This window comes from Triticum aestivum, chromosome 7B, assembly GCF_018294505.1.
Source record: "Triticum aestivum cultivar Chinese Spring chromosome 7B, IWGSC CS RefSeq v2.1, whole genome shotgun sequence".
NCBI classification, from domain to species: domain Eukaryota; kingdom Viridiplantae; phylum Streptophyta; class Magnoliopsida; order Poales; family Poaceae; genus Triticum; species Triticum aestivum.
This window is the reverse complement of record NC_057813.1, coordinates 329,376,399-329,396,647: the sequence shown is the minus strand read 5'-3', so window position 1 is coordinate 329,396,647 and position 20,249 is coordinate 329,376,399. Positions and strand designations below refer to the sequence as shown.

Sequence of the window (20,249 nt, the reverse complement as noted above, 5' to 3'; positions counted from 1 at the left end):
GTTTTATGAATACCTTCCTCGCCTCCTGACCATACAGGTGGTTTGAGAGGTAATCATCAGTGAACTGCTTTGGAAAAGCCTGAAAACAATTATGCATCAATACCTTCTCTATATTCAGAAATGGCGCAAAGGGATAAAAGAGACAAGGTATAATAGTTAGTACCATCTTGTGGTGCACTGATGTCTTCTTCATTTTGCAGACAAAGATCTTGTTCTTCCTTGTTGCTAGTTTCTTTATACTAACAATCTTTCTTAGTTTCTTGATTTGGCTGATATTCATGGACAACTCATTTCCCCATATGCAATATGGGTCGAATAGTGGGTCAAAACCTCTGACAGCAGGATCTACATGTGCAACACCAAATTGTTAAAAACCTAAATATTAGAATGGTTCCTACAATTGCACAATAATGTGCTATTAGACAAGGACCATGCATGTGCACACCTCGATTGTAAACCTCAGTGCTTCCCATTGCTTCCCCGCAACACATATAAGGTAGATATTGATCAGGTTAAGTCAGGGTTGGCATACTATCAGTAAAATATGTTGATGAAAAACAAATACGTTGCAGATTCAGCAGATTAATTCGAGCCACATGGAAAAGCCAAAAACCAAGCATGCTTAACAACTAGGAAATGTTGCAATCGTATATGTTTCTCATGTATTTAGTACAACCAAATTCGATTTATTCCTCACATGCATAACAATACAAAATTGTACCCACAACAATTGAACATCGCATTGCAGACTTGAACCAAGAAGTTAACTAAACAGCACAACAAATGAACCAAACATTAATGAGCACCACATTTCACAATATAACATATTCCTAATAGAAGATCAGACAGTTAAACAAACCAAGCATGCTTAACAACTAGGAAATAATGCAATTGTATATGTTTCTCATGTATTTAGTATAGCCAAATTTGATTTATTCCTCATATGCATAACAATACAAAATTGTACCCACAACAATTGAACATTGCATTGTAGACTTGAACCAAACAGTTAACTAAAGACCACAACAAATGAACCACACATTAACTGAGCACCACATTGCACAATATATAACGTACTAGAAGATCGGACAGTTAAGCAAACCAAGCATGCTCGAAAACTTGGAAATATAGCAATTGTGTTTGTTTCTCATGTATTTTATACAAATATATTTGATTTATTTCTCAAATTGAAGACAATACAAAATTGCACCCTGAAGAATTGAACTTCACATTGCAGAATTGAACCAAACAGTTAACTGAACACAGCAACTAATTAACCAAACAGTTAATAAGTGACACCACATTGCACGACATATAGAATATATACACTAGAGCAACATATTACATGGTAAAAGTGGATATGACAATTCACTAGAATTTGTTAAGGAAAGGCAGGAGCAGCACATGCAACGGGTAAACTGAGCATGCTTAACCGGTGTAGCTAGCAAACTGAACATAGGTCCTTATAGTGAGCTAATAAGACAAGCTACTCCTCATCGTTGGAGATATCAATGATGATTGGCTCCCTGGACATGGAAGAGGGTGAGGCCTCAACATCATGGGTGCCCTCCTCGTAGTGGTGAGTTGCGTGAGCTCCTGGCACCAACCTACTGGCTCTCGAGTTGAGGTAAGCACGGGTGAGGGAGTTCTGGACTTAGGGGTCCTCGGGCGGCCGGCCTATGTGACATGGGTCGGACTGATGGGCTGTGAAGATACGAGATAGAAGGACCTCTCCCGTGTTCGGATGGGACTCTCCTTTGTGTGGATGGCAAGCTTGGCGTTCGGTTCATGTACCTTCCTTTCTCTGTAATCGACTCTGTACAACCCTAGATCCCTCCGGTGTCTGTATAAACCGGAGGGTTTAGTCCTTAGGGGCCAACATAATCATACAAGCTAGACATCTAGGGTTTAGCTATTATGATCTCGAGGTAGATCAACTCTTGTAACCCCTATACTCATCAAAGTCAATCAAGCAGGAAGTAGGGTATTACCTCCATTAAGAGGGCTCGAACCTGGGTAAACATCATGTCCCCTGCCTCCTAGTTACCTTCGATCCTCAGACGCACAGTTTGGGACTCCCTACCCGAGATCTACCGATTTTGACCCCGACATTGATGCTTTCATTGAGAGTTCCACCGTGTCGTCACCAGAAGGCTCGATGGCTCCATCAACCATCCACTTCAACACTGCCCTGAGGGAGACTTTTCTCCCCGGCCATTTTTTGTATTCGGCGGCTTCGCACTGCGTGCCAATTCGATTGGCCATCTGGAGAAGATCGACAGCTACGCCCCTGGTCATCAGATCAGTTTTGGAAATCTAAACTACGTCGCTGATATTTGAGGAGACTTGATCTTACAAGGGTTCGCAGCCTCAACCGCAGCTCCGGCCTTGGATCTGGAACACCTCGCCGAGTCCGAAGACGGGAGTTTAGAGCCCGCCGGACTCTCCGCAGCCATAGAGCTCAGCACCAAAGATACAGAGGGGATCATTTCACCAGCAAGCCCGGAGTCATACCAGGCTCCCCTTATAAACACAAAGCCGGACTCATCCCCGAACATCATATCCGAACTCTCGAGGTTCGCGTTACATGATCTCGGCCCAGGAACTCCTGTCCCACCCTGCTCCATGGGCTCTCGCTTCCCTGTCCAAACCTCACTCTTAAACGAGGCCCTGGACTTAATGCTATCCCTCGCCATAACAGAAGGATCGCTGCCAATGTACGCCCAGCCCACACTAGGGGCTCAGGGCGGGGAATTTTACTTCCCACCCACCACCCAATTCATAGCCACTATCGAGGATCTAACCGACACGCTCGAGTACGATTCCAAAGATGTCGATGGTATGGATAATGATACTGGAGACGAGAAGAGCTAGAACCCGCCATTCACCGGATGCTGGACGACCACTTCCTCCTATGACGTATACATGGTGGACACACCGAAAGAGGATGATGGTGACAATGGGATGAATCTAGAGGATGAACCTGCTGAAGCACCTACGAAGTGTCGACGTCACCGACGCCGATCAAAATCGCGTCGCGAAAAAGACAACAATACAGGCACCGGAGACAATAATACTCCGGATAACGCCGAAGACCATGACGCCCCCGCCGAGCCAACATTCGAACATGATGATTGGGAAGAGGGGCAAGTCAACCCCGACGGTCCTATTGGGAATGAGGGCTCGAAGGATAGTAACTACATACCGACCTCCGAAGAGGATGAGAGCCTTGGTGATGAAGACTTCATCGTACCAGAGGATCCCCTCGAACAAGCGCGCTTTGAACACTGGCTAATAGCCATAGCGAGAAGCCTGAAAAAGAAGCGACAACAACTTCAAGCCGATCAGGACTTACTCAATGACAGATGGACTACTATCCTGGCAGCTCAGGAATACGGCCTTGAGCACCCAACTAAGAGTTACCCAAAGCGCAGGTTGCTCTCCCATTTCGACGAGGAAGTCCCAGAGCCTATACCAACGGCGCGTAATGCGGCTGATAGGCCTGATCGACCACCTCGCGGCCAGGACAGAATGGCAACTCAAGTCGAACACCAACCTGCGCCACCTCGCCCTAGAGGCATAGAAACAGTGGCTGCAGGATACACGCATGACCTGTGATAGGACCTGGACAATAGAGCCAGTCATACTAGATCAATTTATGGATCAAGGGGACGTGCACCAGTGCAAGAAGACGGCCATGAAGCCTGGCACGATAAACACAAATTCACCCGGGTCGAAAACCGCATACGGACTCCATCCAAACTGCATCGTGACGTCGCCCGATACAGAGGAACCACACACCCCCTATGCTTCACCGATGAAGTAATGGATCACCATGATGTCTACTATGCAACCTTCTTCTTGTAGACGTTGTTGGGCCTCCAAGTGCAGAGGTTTGTAGGACAGTAGCAAATTTCCCTCAAGTGGATGACCTAAGGTTTATCAATCTGTGGGAGGCGTAGGATGAAGATGGTCTCTCTCAAACAACCCTACAACCAAATAACAAAGAGAATCTTGTGTCCCCAACACACCCAATACAATGGTAAATTGTATAGGTGCACTAGTTCGGCGAAGAGATGGTGATACAAGTGCAATATGGATGGTAGATATAGGTCTATGTAATCTGAAAATAAAAAAACAGCAAGGTAGCAAGTGGTAAAAGTGAGCACAAACGGTATTGCAATGCTTCGAAACAAGGCCTAGCGTTCATACTTTCACTAGTGCAAGTTCTCTCAACAATAATAACATAATTGGATCATATAACTATCCCTCAACATGAAAGAAAGATCACTCCAAAGTCACTAATAGCGGAGAACGAACGAAGAGATTATTGTAGGGTACAAACCACCTCAAAGTTATTCTTTCCGATCAATCCATTGGGCTATTCCTATAAGTGTCACAAACAGCCCTAGAGTTCATAGTAAAATAACACATTAAGACACACATCAACCAAAACTCTAATGTCACCTAGATACTCCAATGTCACCTCAAGTATCCGCGAGTATGATTGTACGATATGCATCATACAATCTTAGATTCATCTATTCAACCAACACAAAGAACTTCAAAGAGTGCCCCAAAGTTTCTACCGAAGAGTCAAGACGAAAACGTGTGCCAACCCCTATTCATAAGTTCACAAGGTCAATGAACCCGCAAGTTGATCACGAAAACATACATCAAGTGGATCACGTGGATATCCAATTGTCACCACATATAAGCACATGCAAGACATACATCAAGTGTTCTCAAATCCTTAAAGACTCAATCCGATAGGATAACTTCAAAGGGAAAACTCAATCCATTACAAGAAGGTAGTGTCGATGTACAAAAGTAGGGGCCCTACTTTTTACCCCTTTACTTGTGCACGGGCAGTCAGAGCCTCCCGCCACGGCCACGCATTACCGGCAGGAAAGGGAAGCCAGAGAAAAGCCGAAACCACAAGGAAAATAGAGCAACAACAAGAACCAAGGCCACGAAGATCAGATGGACGGAGCAGGTTTCCCCGGCAAGGATTCTTGCCGGGGGAGCCTCAGCGGCCTCGGCAAGACCCTTGCCGGGTGAGCCCGCCCCCACCAGCCGAGCGAGCCACCTTTGAGCCCGCCAACGCTAAACAAATGCTTTGGGACAGGGCTCGGGAGGCACCTCCGTGGTGGCATGCAGATCTTTGTAAAGACATAGAATGCTCAAGACCAAATGAGGATAGGGAGGCAACCATCCTCATCGAAGAAACCCATAAGACCCCCGGCAAGATCCTTGCCGGGGACGCCTACGCGCCACGGCAAGACCCTTGTCGGGCCACCCGGCAAGACCCTCGCCAAGCGCACCGGCAGGGCCACTGCCACGCCCGCGCCAGCCAAGTCTTCACCCCCGTTCGAATGCAGCTGCCGACCCAACCAGCTGGGCAGGCACCTGCGTGTCAACATGCAAACCTTCATGGAGGCTCCACCACCGCGCCACATCAGCTGCCTGCCTGCCAACATGGCACCACATGCATCGCTGGCCAGGGCACGTGTCGAAGCGAGGAAGGGCGGCGACGGATGGGACGGGCCTCGCCCCCGTCCCCGATAAAGCAAAGAGACACCTAAGCATCGCATTAAAAGCGCTTTGTCCTGTAATGCCAGCGATAAGCTCACGATGCTGTAGCACTTTCCACCTCCTGTGTGCCACTGTGGCAGCCCCTTTCGCGTATAAAAGGAGGCCCATTGCACACGGAGAAGGGATTCGGCTCTTTCGAACCCCGCAGCACCTAGAGCTAGTTCGAGAGCTCAAGAACACTAATACATCCACCAAAGCAGGATCGTAGGGTTTTACGCATCTTTGCGGCCCGAACCTGGGTAAATCCTCCTTGTGTTGTCTACTAGTCCCGCTCTCCTCACGATCCCCGCGCCCCGCAACCGTAGAAGGGATTCCAGTGATCCCATAGGTGTCATTTCCCACCGACAGGTAGAGGGGGAGAAACATCATATGATCAAACTATAATAGCAAAGCTCGCGATACATCAATATCGTGCCAAATCAAGAACACGAGAGAGAGAGAGGGGGGGAGAGAGAGATCAAACACATAGCTACTGGTACATACCCTCAGCCCCGAGGGCGAACTACTCCCTCCTCGCCATGGAGAGCGCCGGGATGATGAAGATGGCCACTGGTGATGGATTCCCCCTTCGGTAGGGTGCCGGAACGGGCTCCCGAGAGGTTTTTGGTGACTACAGAGGCTTGCGGTGGCGGAACTCCCGATCAAGGTTATTTTCTGGGGGTACCTGTATTTATAGGAGGGTTTGGCGTCAAGAACAAGTTAGGGGGACCCACGAGGTGTCCACGAGGCACAGGGCGCGCCCTAGGGGGGTGGGCGTGCCATCCACCCTCATGGGCCCCACGGGCCACCTCTCCGGTAACTCTTTGTTCCAGTATTTTTTATATTTTCTAGAAAAAATCTCTGTTCATTTTCAGCGCATTCCGAGAACTTTTATTTCTGCACAAATACAACACCACGGTAGTTCTGCTGAAAACAGCGTCATGATGTCTACCGGTACATACCCTCAGCCCCGAGGGTGAACTACTCCCTCCTCGTCATGGAGGGCGTTGGGATGATGACGATGACCACCGGTGATTGATTCCCCCTCCGGCAGGGTGTCGGAATGGGGTCCCGATTGGTTTTTGGAGGCTACAGACGCTTGCGGCAGCGGAACTCACGATCTATGGTGCTCCTCGATGTTTTTAGGGTATATATATATATATATATATATATATATATATATATATATATATATATATATATATATATATATACATACTAGCAAAAGGGCCCGTGCGTTGCAACAGGAGAAAAAAACATCATAAAGTTCGTGAACACTTTTACAAATGTTTGAACATTTTCTAAAATCAAGAACATTGTTTGAATACATGAACATTTTATACTATTTGCAAACATTTGTTTAAAGTTGTGAACATTTTTAAATAATTTTCTTGAATGGGCAAACATTTCTAGATTCGACGAGTATTTAACTGGAAATTGGTGGAACAATTTTTGAAATCCACTAACTTTTTTGATTTAGCGAACATTTTTCGAAATGCAAGATCATTTTCTGAATAAGCAAATATTTTATGTACATATAAAATATTTTGTAACTCACAAATAGTTTTTGAATAGGCCTGCAGGGTGGTGCTCCTCGCAGCATCGGGGTCGTCCGTGTTCAGGAGCTTCAGTTAAAGATTGGTGGTAGAGGACCTAGTTACTTTTCCCACTTTTATGTTAGAGTCTTTCTAGTAAAATCTGGAGCTCAAAATCTGATGGTTGTGCCGTGTTTTTCATTTTTTCGTACCTCCATGTAACTTGTATCACCATAGTCTTATCTAAAGCTGCTTCCGGCCCTTTCCCTGTAAAAAGAAAAAATTGTGTGTCACTTGATGTGTACGGGGCGCTATGGCGGGGGAGATAAGGTCGTGTGTGGATAGGGATCGGTTGGAGGAAACGACTGGACCAGAAAAGAGGTGAGGTAGCGGTGCGTGGGACCCTGTAGTGGACGCGTGGCCCGGCTGTTATAGTCAGCTTGATCAGAACAAATTTCCCCATCTCAAGCGAATCCCACCCACAGATCCCCCGCCGTGCTCGAGCGCGAGCGCCTCCTCGCTCCCTCATCCAAGAAGCAGGCACGAGCAGGCGCCCCTCTCCCGCAGCTCGAACCTGAGCGAGTCGATCGAGCGCCTCCTCGCACCCTCGTCCATGAAGGAGGCAGCTCTCAAGGGCCCTTTTTCCCCGCAGCGAACCCAGTGGGTCGAGCCAAACCTCCCGCCGGCGATCTGCAGTAGCACCCCGCTGGTGAGCCAGCTCCTTCCCGCGCTTCTCCCCGGTCTCCTCTCTCTCTTCTCACCCTCTCTTCTCTCTCGAGCAGGATGCAGCAACTCCAGCACAACAATGGCGCCGCCCATGGATCTCAGAACTGCCGCTGTCATGCCCGCATCATTCGGAACCTTCACCGACACCCGCCGTCGCGATCCTGCATTTGCGTGTCAGCACCACAACAATGGCGCCGCCCAGATCTCAGAACTCCCATCGGCATGCCCGCGTCATTCGTCGGAATCTTCACCGACACCCGCCGTCGCGATTCTGCATGTGCGTGTCAGCAGGAGCATCTCCCGCATTAGCCTCAACTGCCTCTCGTCGTCTCCTTCTCTTTTGAGTCACAGGCCGGCGGCGAGCTCGTGGAGGCATGGAGGCATGGAGGCCCGGCAGCCATGGCTTGCTGCGAAGGAGAGAGAGAGAGAGGGAGGTGAGAGATAGAACTGGAGGGAGAGGAGGGAAGGAGAGGAGGCCGGCGCCGATGACCTCGTGGCTCTTGGCGACGCCAAGCCACGCCTGGCCCTCTGCCGGAGCCAGAGCACCGCGGCGTCTCGCCCCAAGAGAGCAAGCCGGCCGCCTTATCGCCCTCCGCCGCGACGCTTCATCCCGTCAAGGCCAGCTCCGGAGGCCGGCGCCGACGAACTCGTGCCGCGGCAAGCGTGCCGGCGGCGCCTGCCCGTCTGTGGAGGCCGGCAGTGGATAAGTGCCCGTGGTGGCCGTGGTGGCAGGGTTCTTTTTGCAAAATACGAAACGTTATCTCACCAGGACAAACTTTAAATTGGACTGCGGGTTGAATATTAAGAAATAGAGGGACTTTTCTGTAAAAATGCCATGATGGACGACAGAAACCTAATTTGCTTTATTATTATTATAATATATATATATATAATATAATATATAATATATAATATATAATATATAATATATAATATATAATATATATACTAGTAAAAGAGCCCGTGCGTTGCAACGGGACTGAAAAAAACACACGCTCTTAACCCAATAACCATGACTCGAGACCTTGATACATAGACGTCCTTTATTTTAAAATGGCATCACATTTGTGTTTTCGACGGTGGTCTCAATGCTCACACAACAAAAACGCATTTGAATGTGGTCAGTCCTAAGGCGTCTCTCTCATACACATACACACACACAAATATACAGACACACCGCACGCACACAAACGCTGAGAATAAGATGAGAAAAATGTTGTTTTTTCCCGCGAGGTTTTTCAGAGTTGTGCATGCGTGGTTATCAATGTTTTTTCCCTCTCAATCTGGTTTTAATGTGTGTTTATTTGCAATTTGGATCTCCGCCAGTGCGAAAAAAAACAGACTGTGCACTATAGATTAAGTTTGCATCCAAATTAATAGTTTAGAAATATTTAACAGCTAAAAGTAACAACATATTTGGATTCTACACATTTTTCTAATTAAATTTCATATATAATATTTTAAAATCGGAGTTACGATTTAAAAGATATGGACAATTTTTTTTAGATAAACTGCGGATTGATTAACCAAAAGGTCGGAGGTTTTTCTGTTAAAATACAGAAAAACGATTCGTTTGACTTAAATATGGACAGCGGGTTGATTACCTAAAATATCAGGGGAGTTTTTGAGAAAACCTAAAATATCAGGGGGGTTTCTGAGAAAACTAAAAAAACAGTTCGGTATGACTTAAAAGATGGATTGCGGGTTGATTTGAACAAACTGCAGGGACTTTTTTTGCAAATAAGGGTGACGGACGACAAAAACCCACCGTGCTTTATTATTATACTAGCAAAAATGCCCGTGCGTTGCAACGGGAAAAAAATATCACACACCTCCATTCCCGCCCTATTGATGGTGGTTGTGGTGTCCACTTGATAACAAATCCATCCGAATATGGGCAATCGAAAGACAATGAGCCCAGCCATAAAAATGTAAAACTAATTTGTAATTCCATAGAAATGGCCCTTGTAGAATCCATACAAAACTCAATCCAACCAACCATTTCATAATGATATGTTGTTCACAAACTTTAGTTGTGCTATTACTGACCATGTTTAAACTGGTAATAAGAAACTTAATGACGATGCATGTTGTTTGCGAATAACGTTTATATTCTCTCCCAGAGAAGAATTGCTTCTATTCTTTCAGGACAGAATGATACAACACAACGTTTCAGAACACAAGGGGTCAAAATACTCTGAATCAGATTATACACTCTGAAATATAAATTCAGGCCATATACATTCTGCTTCTACAGCTAACCTACCAAGTATTACACTTCTAGGACCAAAAACTTGAAAGTGGAATAGCATAGCTTAAGTAGAACTAACCTCTACTTGAAAGCATTGCGCGCATTTGTGAATCCAAGCATAGTTATCTGGAGGAAATAATTCAGCAAATGTAATATGCGTCGAAAATTCAAAGATCTCATGGGAGGTGGGTTGATGCCCGATATATTGAGAAACAATACACATGTTTTAGCACGTAGTTCGATGAACTAAAGAAAATTATCTACAAAGAATAGAAAAGGAAATGAGTACATAAGTCAGGGACCAAATTGGTAAACAATACTACAATCTTGAAAAGAAACATCAACATCAGTAAATTTTAGAACGACACAACTACAGTCTTGTGCCACTTCCGGTTACACCCCATGAAATGGCAAGAGAACCGCACATAGTTGCGAGCAGTTGGCTGTGCTTGACCGAGCAGCGGCAAAAAAAACTTGCAGAATATTTAGTCAAGCATGAATATTTGTTGTATGATTCCACAGTATGCATTGTACAAACTTTAGGTAAGCATGGATATATATCTGAACTTGCCAGATATACATTGGTCACTGCTATTCTTTTCTATTTAATTTTTTTTGTTCCACCATGATATATAAATGGCATATAAAATACAGTTCAAAACAGATGCTATAAATGCAATTACATATTCCTGGAAAAAATATGAAATTACATATATTATCACTTTGTATTTATTTCCCCGAGAAAGTTTGTAATCCTTATAATTATGCTAATTTGAAGCATCATGTTCCATCTTTCATCTTGCATCTCCACTAAATTTCTGTCTCGCACTTGTGCACCACATTGAGTTTGACGCTATCGACAATGGGGAGCAGACTTGTGACTGAAAACAGAAATTTTTATGTTCTTTCCAGTCCCCCAAGCACTTATGCAATTTTGAACTTTGGCACACACACCACAATGCAGAACCGTGTATGATGTGCATTGTAACAAGCAAAAAAATTGGAGTGTCATGGATGAGGAGGACGTCGGCTACGTTGTCGCTGCGGGCTGCTGAATTCGGATGGAGGGAGTATGGGAGGTGCAGCCGAGGGCTTACCTTGAGAGATGGAGAAAGCGCAGCAGTGTCCGGATGGCAGGCGCCTCATAATTTCTGGCAGCTTCTTAGCGCACGTAGGGGCAGCCTCGATTCCACCTCTGCTCCAGCTCCTTCCTCAATCGACCACCTACTCCAGCTCCTTTTCAATCCGTCTTGAACCCCTTGGATATCTCACATGGATGGCTTGTAAGGCATATCCTGAAACTAAGCATCATCAATAAACTTTAGTACTATCTTAGATGGAGAATTATAGAGGTATACTCTACAACAAAGTACCAACATGAAGTTGAGTAGTGGCTTTAGAGACAGATCTAAGACTTGTAAGCTCAGTAGTTGGTAAGAAACTCTCTTTTAGTTATTAGATAAAAGGTATGTAGACTTCTTAAGTTAGCAGGTGCTATCAGCTAGCACCATGGCCGTCTCTTCGTCTGCCCGTCAAACATGCTATGATATAGTACAAAATAAATATATATTTTATGAATATAGAATAAATAATGAGTGAGCAGAAGTGTTAAGCTTCATCAATCAAAAGCATACAACCCTCCAGCGAGTCCAGACCTGTCAATGTAAATGTATCAAATAATGTTACACATTTTGCATACCATTCTTTGTTCATCTCGACCTACACTACTTTGTAGCTTATTAAATTCCTATCCACCAAAATCTATCTATGACAATATCTAGCACTTAGTTGTTATATGACTTTTAAAAGCAGCTTGGCTAAGTCCTTAGCGGTGACGGTATGCAATACTAAGAATATGGTGGAGTGCTTGAGTCCGTTGTCAGCTTCAACATTCAAAGTTGCGAACTGGCTCCAACCTCCGAGTCAGAACACATTGAGGATAAGCAGGCCTGCCACGAAATCTGCAGCACTGGCCGTGAGCGCGGGCGACCGGGTGTGAGCAATAAAAAAAATAGCAGCATCATTTGTATACGTACCAAACAGCTCGCCATGCCTATGCAAAATTCAGCTAGCAGAAATAGCAAAATTTAGCTAGAAGTAGCAAGCTAGCAGTAAGAGAGCAGCAGTGCAGCACCACATCATTGCTATCTCTCAAATTCTCCTTTTCACACCTGACTGAGCCCGTTTCACTCTTCTCTGCACCCATCTTCTCCCGGCTGAAGACTACCAAAAAATTGCTCTGTTCCAGCCAAGTGCATTTAGAAGCCATCACAAATTGGTTCACAGAACAGATAAATGAAGGTTGCAATTGGTCCCTGCTGTCTTGAAGCTCCTGCGGCACAAAACAAATATCATTGCACTTTTGTACTAATTCGGAACAAAACAAATCAAGGGAACTATCATTTTCTGACAAAGATGAAGGGAACTATCCTAATCCTCCTCTGACAACGGCCAACAGCTTCCTCTGCCTGCAACCATTCACTTCCTATGCATGGACAACCGGTCGGCCGAAGCACATCACAGATGCCACACACGCCACACCCGACCAGATATGTACAGCCACCGCCTGTGTGTGATGCGAGAGGACAGCGGGGGATGTTGGAGAGAGAGGGAGCAGGAGATTGATGCGATGAGTGAGGGGAAGGCAGCTGCTAGACACCAGGAGCAGCTCCTAGCAGCGCGAGAGAGGGAGGCCTGGAGCAGAGGGAGGCGAGGAGGCGCAGGGAAGCGACCCGATGGCTGGCGCCTGGCGGCGGGGTGGCATTGGTGCGGCTGCTAGGGTTCGCAGGGGTCAGGGGGGAAATTACGCCTGCCTTCCTCATCGTCACCGGCGACCCCCGCCGCCTCGCCCGCCCCCGAATCCGCCTCCCCAACCCCTGACGCCGAAAGTAGCCGACGGTGGAAGGCCGCAGTGGGTCGCTGGTGGTGGAAGGCCGCGGGTGTGGGGGCATTTGGTTGGGGGTAGGCGCGCTGGTGGGGTAGGTGTTGGCGGAGCACGACCATGGTAGGCGGTGGCGGCGACGGCGACGGGGGGCGGTCCGGCGGAGAGCGGCGACGGGGGGCCGGGGGGCGGCGGTGTGCGGCGACGGGGGTCGCGCCGGCGGCGTGCGGTGAGGCGGGGCGGGGAGGGGGTGGCGCGCTCGAGTGGAGATGGGATTGGGAGGCTGGGTCGTGCGGCTGGCTGTGTTTTTTTTCTTTTCTCCGTAACTGTTCAGATTCGACTTATTAGGAGGACTGCGGGTTGAATAACTAAAACATCAGGGACTTTTTTGCAAAAACGCCGACGACGTACGACCAGAAGCGATCGCTGGTTTATTAGTAGGTAAGATAAGAGGTAAGATAGGTAAAAATAAATAAATAAATAATTAAATATATATATATATATATATATATATATATAACACTATTATGATCATTATATTAGAATAACTATTCTGATCATGACGGCTTATATAGGAGGCGCGCGGTGTTCCTGAACTCCCCAACAGTACAGCCAAGAAACCCCCCACGATCCTTTCCAAAACAAAAAACACCCCCGTGATTCCCATCCCGCACCTACCCCGCCCCCAACCGGCACCTCCGTCGCCGCCCCGCCCACAACCGGCGCCGCCGCCCTCGCCCCGCCCCCAGCGGATGTCGCCTCCTCCCCGACCACCGGATCCGCCGCTACCCGCGGTGGCCAACTCCCCCGCAAGGGATCCGCTGGGGAGCACGGCGGCCGATCCCGTGCCGCAGCCAGCCACCTCCCACTTTGCCCACCACTGTGGCAGCCGCCGGCGGCCTTCCATCTGCGCTGTAGCTGCCCCCGCCTGGATCCGACCCCTGACAGCCGCCCCCGGCGCTTCCCTCGCCTGGGTTCGGCCGCCGCGTCGCCCCGCGCCTGGATTCGACCGCTGCGCTGCACCCGCCCCTCGATCCGGCCACCATCAGCACCCCCCTCCCTGCACACGAGCGCTGGTGTCCACCGCCAGCCCCCAAGCACGCCACCCAGGGGGCCCATCCTCAGACACCGTCCTTCGTCGTTGGCGCACCATGGACGTCTTCCTCTTCTGCCTAGAACTTCTTCGTCGTTGGTGCTTGCGTGCGCACGACAGCCACATGTGGCGTGAGGAGAAGCCAAGCTAAAAGAAGAACACACTTTCTTCACATGCATGTGCATGCAAGATAGGCACAGAGAAGTTCGGAGCCGCCGACCCCAACAGCGGAACAACAGCTATGATCGAGGTGATTCTTGTGTTGTTCCCAGCAATATAGTAGTCTGTTCTTTCCTCTGAACTCTGCACCATGGCATAATACAGTAATCCTAACCGCTCCTTCTGAATAATGGAGTTGACTTATCAGCAGAAATCTTGAACAATATGACCATCTCTGCTTCTGAACATGTTGTTAACTTCACTCCCTGTCTATCTAGTTAGCGCAAAGGTTTTCTGTGCTGCAAAAGCAAGGATGGAGGCCTCGAAGGACCATCATTTTGTGTAGCTGGGATGCAGAAGAGTACGGATTGGCAAGTGGATCTCTCTTCCAGCACCACATTCATTTGTTATACATACGTAGGCACCTTAAAAGCAACTGCAACGGTGATCACAGTTTACATTTATGCAGACAGGATCAACTGAATGGGTTGAAGAAAACAGGGAGATGCTTTCCTCGAGGGGTGTTTCATATCTGAATATCGATCTTTCAGTAGTCGGTCCGGTTTTACTCCCATCTAGAACTCCCCAACTTGATGAACTACTACTGGAAACAATTAAACTGGTACGCATATTGTTCGACATGTAAAACTGGTACAGATATAGATGAATATGAGTGTATGGAAAACATGCATGTAGACATTGAGAAAGTTCAGTACTGTTCCGTGCAGATCATTTCTTTTTAGGTCATCCCAGTCCAGCCCTGCAGTAGTAGGAAGGTCGAGCCCATCGTAAGCTGCAGTCCACGGTAGTCACCCGGTCCCGCCTCCTTCATCACCATGCTTGTGGCAGGTGACCTCATTGATGTCTGAAGTTGCTCCTTCCCGCTGTCATTAAACTGAATCCAGATCAAAGCATTGATCCCTCCCCCTGTCCGGTCTTGTATTTGTTCTCTAAGTGATTTTGATTGATGTCTGAAGTTCAACTATATCTGCAGGTGCAAAACACTTGTGCTTTTGGTGGTGTGTGGTGTAAATAAACTACAAATTTTGGTCAACAGGATTTTTTCTCTATAGCACTCTCTCTAACTCGCTTAGCCAAAGCATGGTTGTGCTTGCTTATGTGGTTTTTACCATGAACGCAGACTTCAATGACACATAAAACAGGTTAAAAAATGGAGCGCCAGCGGCTGTGATGTCCAACTTCGGCGTGTAGCGCAGCGTGACCGCTCCTCCCCAATATCCTGTCCGTGAACTCTTTTTTTTATCTCTAATCGTGACTGTGATGTGCTGGACTTGTTACAATTCTAAGATTGCTGCTGAACCGTTGATTTTCTGTTCCTCTTCAATAGATCAGAAGTTCAGGTTGTTCTGGTAGCGCGGGCGAACATGCACCCTCCACTCTGCTGTGCGTGAGAAGGCACATGGGTAAGTGGCCTAGGCAGAGATTGAGATGCACTGAACTTCTTCGACTAGGTCATGGTGGAGCAGCCCCTGCTCTAGTTCTCTCATTGGCTCGGCCTGTTCTTGGTGGGATTGGTCAACATGGAACAACAGGTCCGCTTGTACGCGGCTAATGATAGTTCAGTTAGAGGGAAAAAAACAGGTCGACTTTCATGCAGCCTACTAATAGAGTAAAATTGCTGCTGCTGCTGCGTTAAAGATGGCCCCAAATGAATCACGATGTAGCCGATGTACTACTTGTTCTACTATACATTGTGCCTTTTGTTTGGTGGATCAGTTACTGTTTTGCTAGCTTTGGGCATCGGCTGCTACATCACATGGAGCCATGGAGAATAAAAATGGATAAGAGAGAGATGATGCGGTGGTTAGAAAATACAAATAGGAGAGGACAAGAGCAACCTTGCGGTGGAAAACACCCAACACGCACCTTTAGCAAGGTGGACATGAAAAAACAATAGTTATATTTTTCAGACATAGAAAGACTAGCATTTATTGACTATGATATATAAGAGCCCCGGAATTTTGATTTCGAGATGGATCAAAGTTAGGTACACAAATAGATGATGCGTCTAGAAAATAACTTTCTTTTGCATCCATTTTGTTCGAAAAAAGTGAACACCTGAAGTTCAAATATTAAACGCGAGGCATAAAAAAATTAAAAAGATCTAGTGGTCAAAATAAAATAAAACATACGAAGTAGAAAAAACTTAATAAGAAAATACAAAACTTGAAAAGAAAAATAAGCGAACAGTTCTATGTTAAAAATTGAAAAGTCATGAAACCCTGAGGGTTCACCCAAAAAAATGGGTCGATGTTTATTTAAGAAGTAATGGATTTCCTTTATTTCTAAAGAAACCTAGAAGTTCAAATTGAAGTAACAACCTAGAAGTTCAAATTGAAGTAACAGAGAAGTTCAATGTTTATTACAAATCCAAGAAGGTCAAACTAACAAACAGAGTAGTTCAAAAAGTTTATAAAAAAGGATTTTCCCTGTTTCTAAAAAACTTAGAATTTCAAATTTAAATAATGAAGAAGGTAAAAAAACTAGATGTTCAAATTTAAAAAGCGAAGAGGTTAGATGTTTATTACAAAACTCGGATTGCTCCAATTACCAAAAGGTTCAAACTAAAAAAAGAGAGAAGTTTGATGTTCATATAAGAAGAAAAAAAGCGTCATGTAGAAAATGTTAACTCTCGACGTTCAAATTTAATATAATAGAGAGTTCGAAGAAACTGTTATTCGTGTACAAAGAAAAACTATTTGATGTTTGTAACAAAAACCTAAAAGTTCAATTTGAAATAACCGAGATGGTCAAAAAACATAGAAGTTCAAATTTAAAAACCTAGATTATTTTGCTTATTTAAAACCATACTCTTTTCTAAGAAGTTCAAAGTAAAATAAGTGAGAAGTTCGAAGTAAAAATATGAGTTTTTTTCCCTCTTTTCAAGAAATACCTAGAAGTTCAATTTCCAATTACTAGGACTTTTCTAGTTACTAATGAACAACACCAAGAAGTCCTAATTAAAAAGAAGATGTTGGATGTTTATAAAAAACTCAATTTTTTCTCGTATACTAAAGATTAAAAGCAAGAAGTTCAATATAAAAAATGGTGTAGTTCAACGTATATAAAAAACTTAGGTTTTCTCGTCACTAATGAATAAAATCAAGAAGTTCAATTGAAGAAAGCGGAGCAGATTGATATTTATTTAAAAAGAAATCAGATTTTTCCAATTACTAAAGAATGAAACCAATAAGTTTAATCTGAAATAATGAAGAAGTTCGATATTTCTAAAAAACCTCCAATTTTCACATTTCTAAAAATACACAATGAAGTTCAAAATAAAAGGTAGAGTCGTTCAATATCTATAAAAAAACCTTGATATTTTCACGTAACCGAGAGAAGTTTAGATTAAAAACTATTATAAGTTCAAGTACTACACGGTGTGCATATTATATTAAAAAAGAATGAAAACGCAAAGGCTAAAAGTTTTATTGATAGAAGTTCAAGTGCTCGCCGCGAGAAAGTTCAAAAATTAAAGAATGGAAACCAGGTAGTACAATTTTTTCGTTACTAAAAGAAATAAAACCAGAAAGTCCATATTAAAAAGATAGAGAAGTTTGATGATTATAGAAAACTCAGATTTTCCTCGTTATTAAAGAATGGAAACAAGAAGTTCAAAAATTAAATAACAAGAAGTTCAAGTTTTAAAAATAGAGCACTTCAAAATTTCACAAAAGAGATTAAGAAATAAAACCAGGAAGTCCATATTAAAAAGATGGAGAAGATCGATGATTATAGAAAACTCAGATTTTCCTCGTTATTAAAGAATGGAACAAGAAGTTCAAAATTTAAATAATAAGAAGTTTAACTTTTAGAAATAGAGCGCTTCAAAATTCATAAAAAAGGATTAAGAAATTCAGATTAAAATTCATAAAAAATTTAGATATTTTCACGTAACCGAGAAAAGTTCGGATTGAGAACTGCGAGAAGTTCACGTACTACACAGTGTGCATTTTGTATTAAAAAAGAATGAAAAAAGCAAACGCTGAAAGTTTTGTTTCTACAAGTTCAAGTGCTCAGCCCGAGAAAATTCAAAAATTCGTGTGAGAGAGGTTGAACAAAAAAACGTGACAGAAGTTCAAGGTGAAAAGAGCGGGAAGTTCAACTACCACATGGAATGCGTTTCACATAACAATATAAGAATAGAAAACAAAAGGCTTAAAACGTCTGTTGCAAGAAGTTCAAGTGCTCTGTCCGGGGAAGTTCAAAAATTCTTGCGAGAGAGGTTCACCTTGTATTTCCATGTTCGAGTTTTTTCGTATAAAAATTGAATACAATTCTTTACTCAAAATATAAAAAGGTGAAGTTCAAATTGAAATAACAGAGAAGTTTGGAGTTTATTAAAACATAGGATTTACCTGTTCAAAAAATAAAAAACACAACACCATTTTTTGCACTTTTAAAAACAACTCATAAACGAAAAAAAATGGTTGCTAGAAGTTCAAGTGCTCGGCGAGGAAAAGTTGAAAAATTCTTCTGAGAGAGGTTCTCTGTGTATTTAGATGTCCAAAATACATAAAAATTATGTTATTTTGTGTGTTTTAAAATAATTCGCTCAAACCAGAGAAAAGTTCAAAGTGATAACAACCGGAAGTTCACGTACTACATGGTGTGTATTTCATATAAGAAAAAATACAAAGAAAAGTGAAACAGGGTGAAGTTCAAACAGAGATGCCCCAGAAGTTCAATTACTTCACGTAGTGCAAAAAACACCACGTAAAAAATCAGCATGTCAAAAACAAAGTGAAGTTCGAATAGACACGTCCTAGAAGTTCAACTACTTCACGCAGTGCAAAAAAACAACATGTTAAAAACAGTGTGAAGTTCGAACAAACATGCACGAGAAGTTCAACTACTTCACGTAGTGTATTTCTATTTGGGATGAAGGCAGAAATCATGATCTCGTCATTTTCTAATTTACTTCAAAACAGTAGGAAGTCATTTGTGTAAGTTCAAGTCCTCGGTCGAAGAAAGTTAAAAAAATTATTGTGAGAGAGGTTTGTACAAAAGAAATATCATTTGTGTGACATTGATGAATTTATGAGAAAATTACAGACAAAAATATGTCACGGAAGTTCAACGTGAAAACAGCTGGAAGTTCAACTACTACACTGAATGTATTTCAGATAAAAAACTTTTAAAACCGTTGCAAGTATGAAAAAATGTTCAACACGGGAAAGTTGCGTGTCTACAACAGCTTTCCATCGGCATATCACTTGCTCAGTTCCGATGAGTGTTCCGGTGCGTGGATGGAGAGCTACAGGCAAAACAAGCACGTGAAAAACAGAGTGAAGTTCAAGGTTTCATACCGAGAAGTTCAGGTACTTCACGCGATGCACTTTTGGCGAATCTGTTTCGTGATAAAGGCAGAACGAATGATCTCGCCATTTTTGAAATTACATGAAAACGGCTAGGAATCAGAGAAAACTGTCAACATGAAAAAGTTTCGCATTTTCCGTAGCTTTTCAGCGGTATATTATTTGCGCCATTCCGATAAAGTTTGTACAAAATATGGCAAAAATACGTTTTTCGCCATTTTTGAATCTGACTTAAAGTCGTAAATAATTGGGAGGAATAATACATAACAAAAAGTTTCGCATTTGTTCGAGCTTTCCAAGGCCATATCATTTGCTGCATTCGGATGCACGGTTAAAAAATTAGCTCGAAAATACGAACTCGGTAGGACTTGTACCATTTTCTAAATTACTTTTAAACCGTTCAAAATTAGAAAAAACTTTCAAAATGAAATAGTAGCGCATTTTCATAAGCTTTCCAACGCCATATCATATGCATCAATTGGATTTGCCGTTTAGAAATGACGTCGAAAATACGAACTCGGCTGTTCAGTTTGCAAACTTTTACGTTTTTTCAAATTACTCTTTAACCATAGAGAATTAGAGAAAACTTTCAACATGTGGAAGTAGCGGTTTTGCAGAAGCTTTCCAACTCCATATTATATGTCTCATTCCGATAAACGGTTTAGAAATGCGATCGAAAATACGATTCGCG

At 44.1% G+C, this 20,249-nt stretch overlaps 3 long non-coding RNA genes across 4 annotated transcripts; 2 read left to right on the top strand and 1 right to left on the bottom strand.

Moving 5' to 3' along the window:
* Positions 1-7,370: 7,370 nt before the first annotated feature.
* On the top strand, positions 7,371-8,701 carry LOC123155772 (uncharacterized). Its single transcript, XR_006477603.1, has 2 exons — positions 7,371-7,818; positions 7,892-8,701. It is a non-coding gene; the product is annotated as an uncharacterized lncRNA (long non-coding RNA).
* Positions 8,702-11,738: 3,037 nt separating this feature from the next.
* Positions 11,739-12,230, bottom strand: LOC123155773 (uncharacterized). The gene is made up of 2 exons (XR_006477604.1): positions 12,123-12,230; positions 11,739-12,047 (listed from the first exon to the last, which is right to left on the bottom strand). It is a non-coding gene; the product is annotated as an uncharacterized lncRNA (long non-coding RNA).
* A 1,357-nt stretch (positions 12,231-13,587) lies between these two features.
* LOC123155771 (uncharacterized) lies at positions 13,588-15,955 on the top strand. 2 transcript variants are annotated; one of them, XR_006477602.1, is made up of 5 exons: positions 13,588-14,310; positions 14,498-14,841; positions 14,948-15,068; positions 15,214-15,461; positions 15,568-15,955. It is a non-coding gene; the product is annotated as an uncharacterized lncRNA (long non-coding RNA). The 2 variants fall into 2 exon arrangements; XR_006477601.1 differs by having other exon boundaries at positions 14,948-15,461.
* The last annotated feature ends 4,294 nt before the right edge of the window (positions 15,956-20,249 follow it).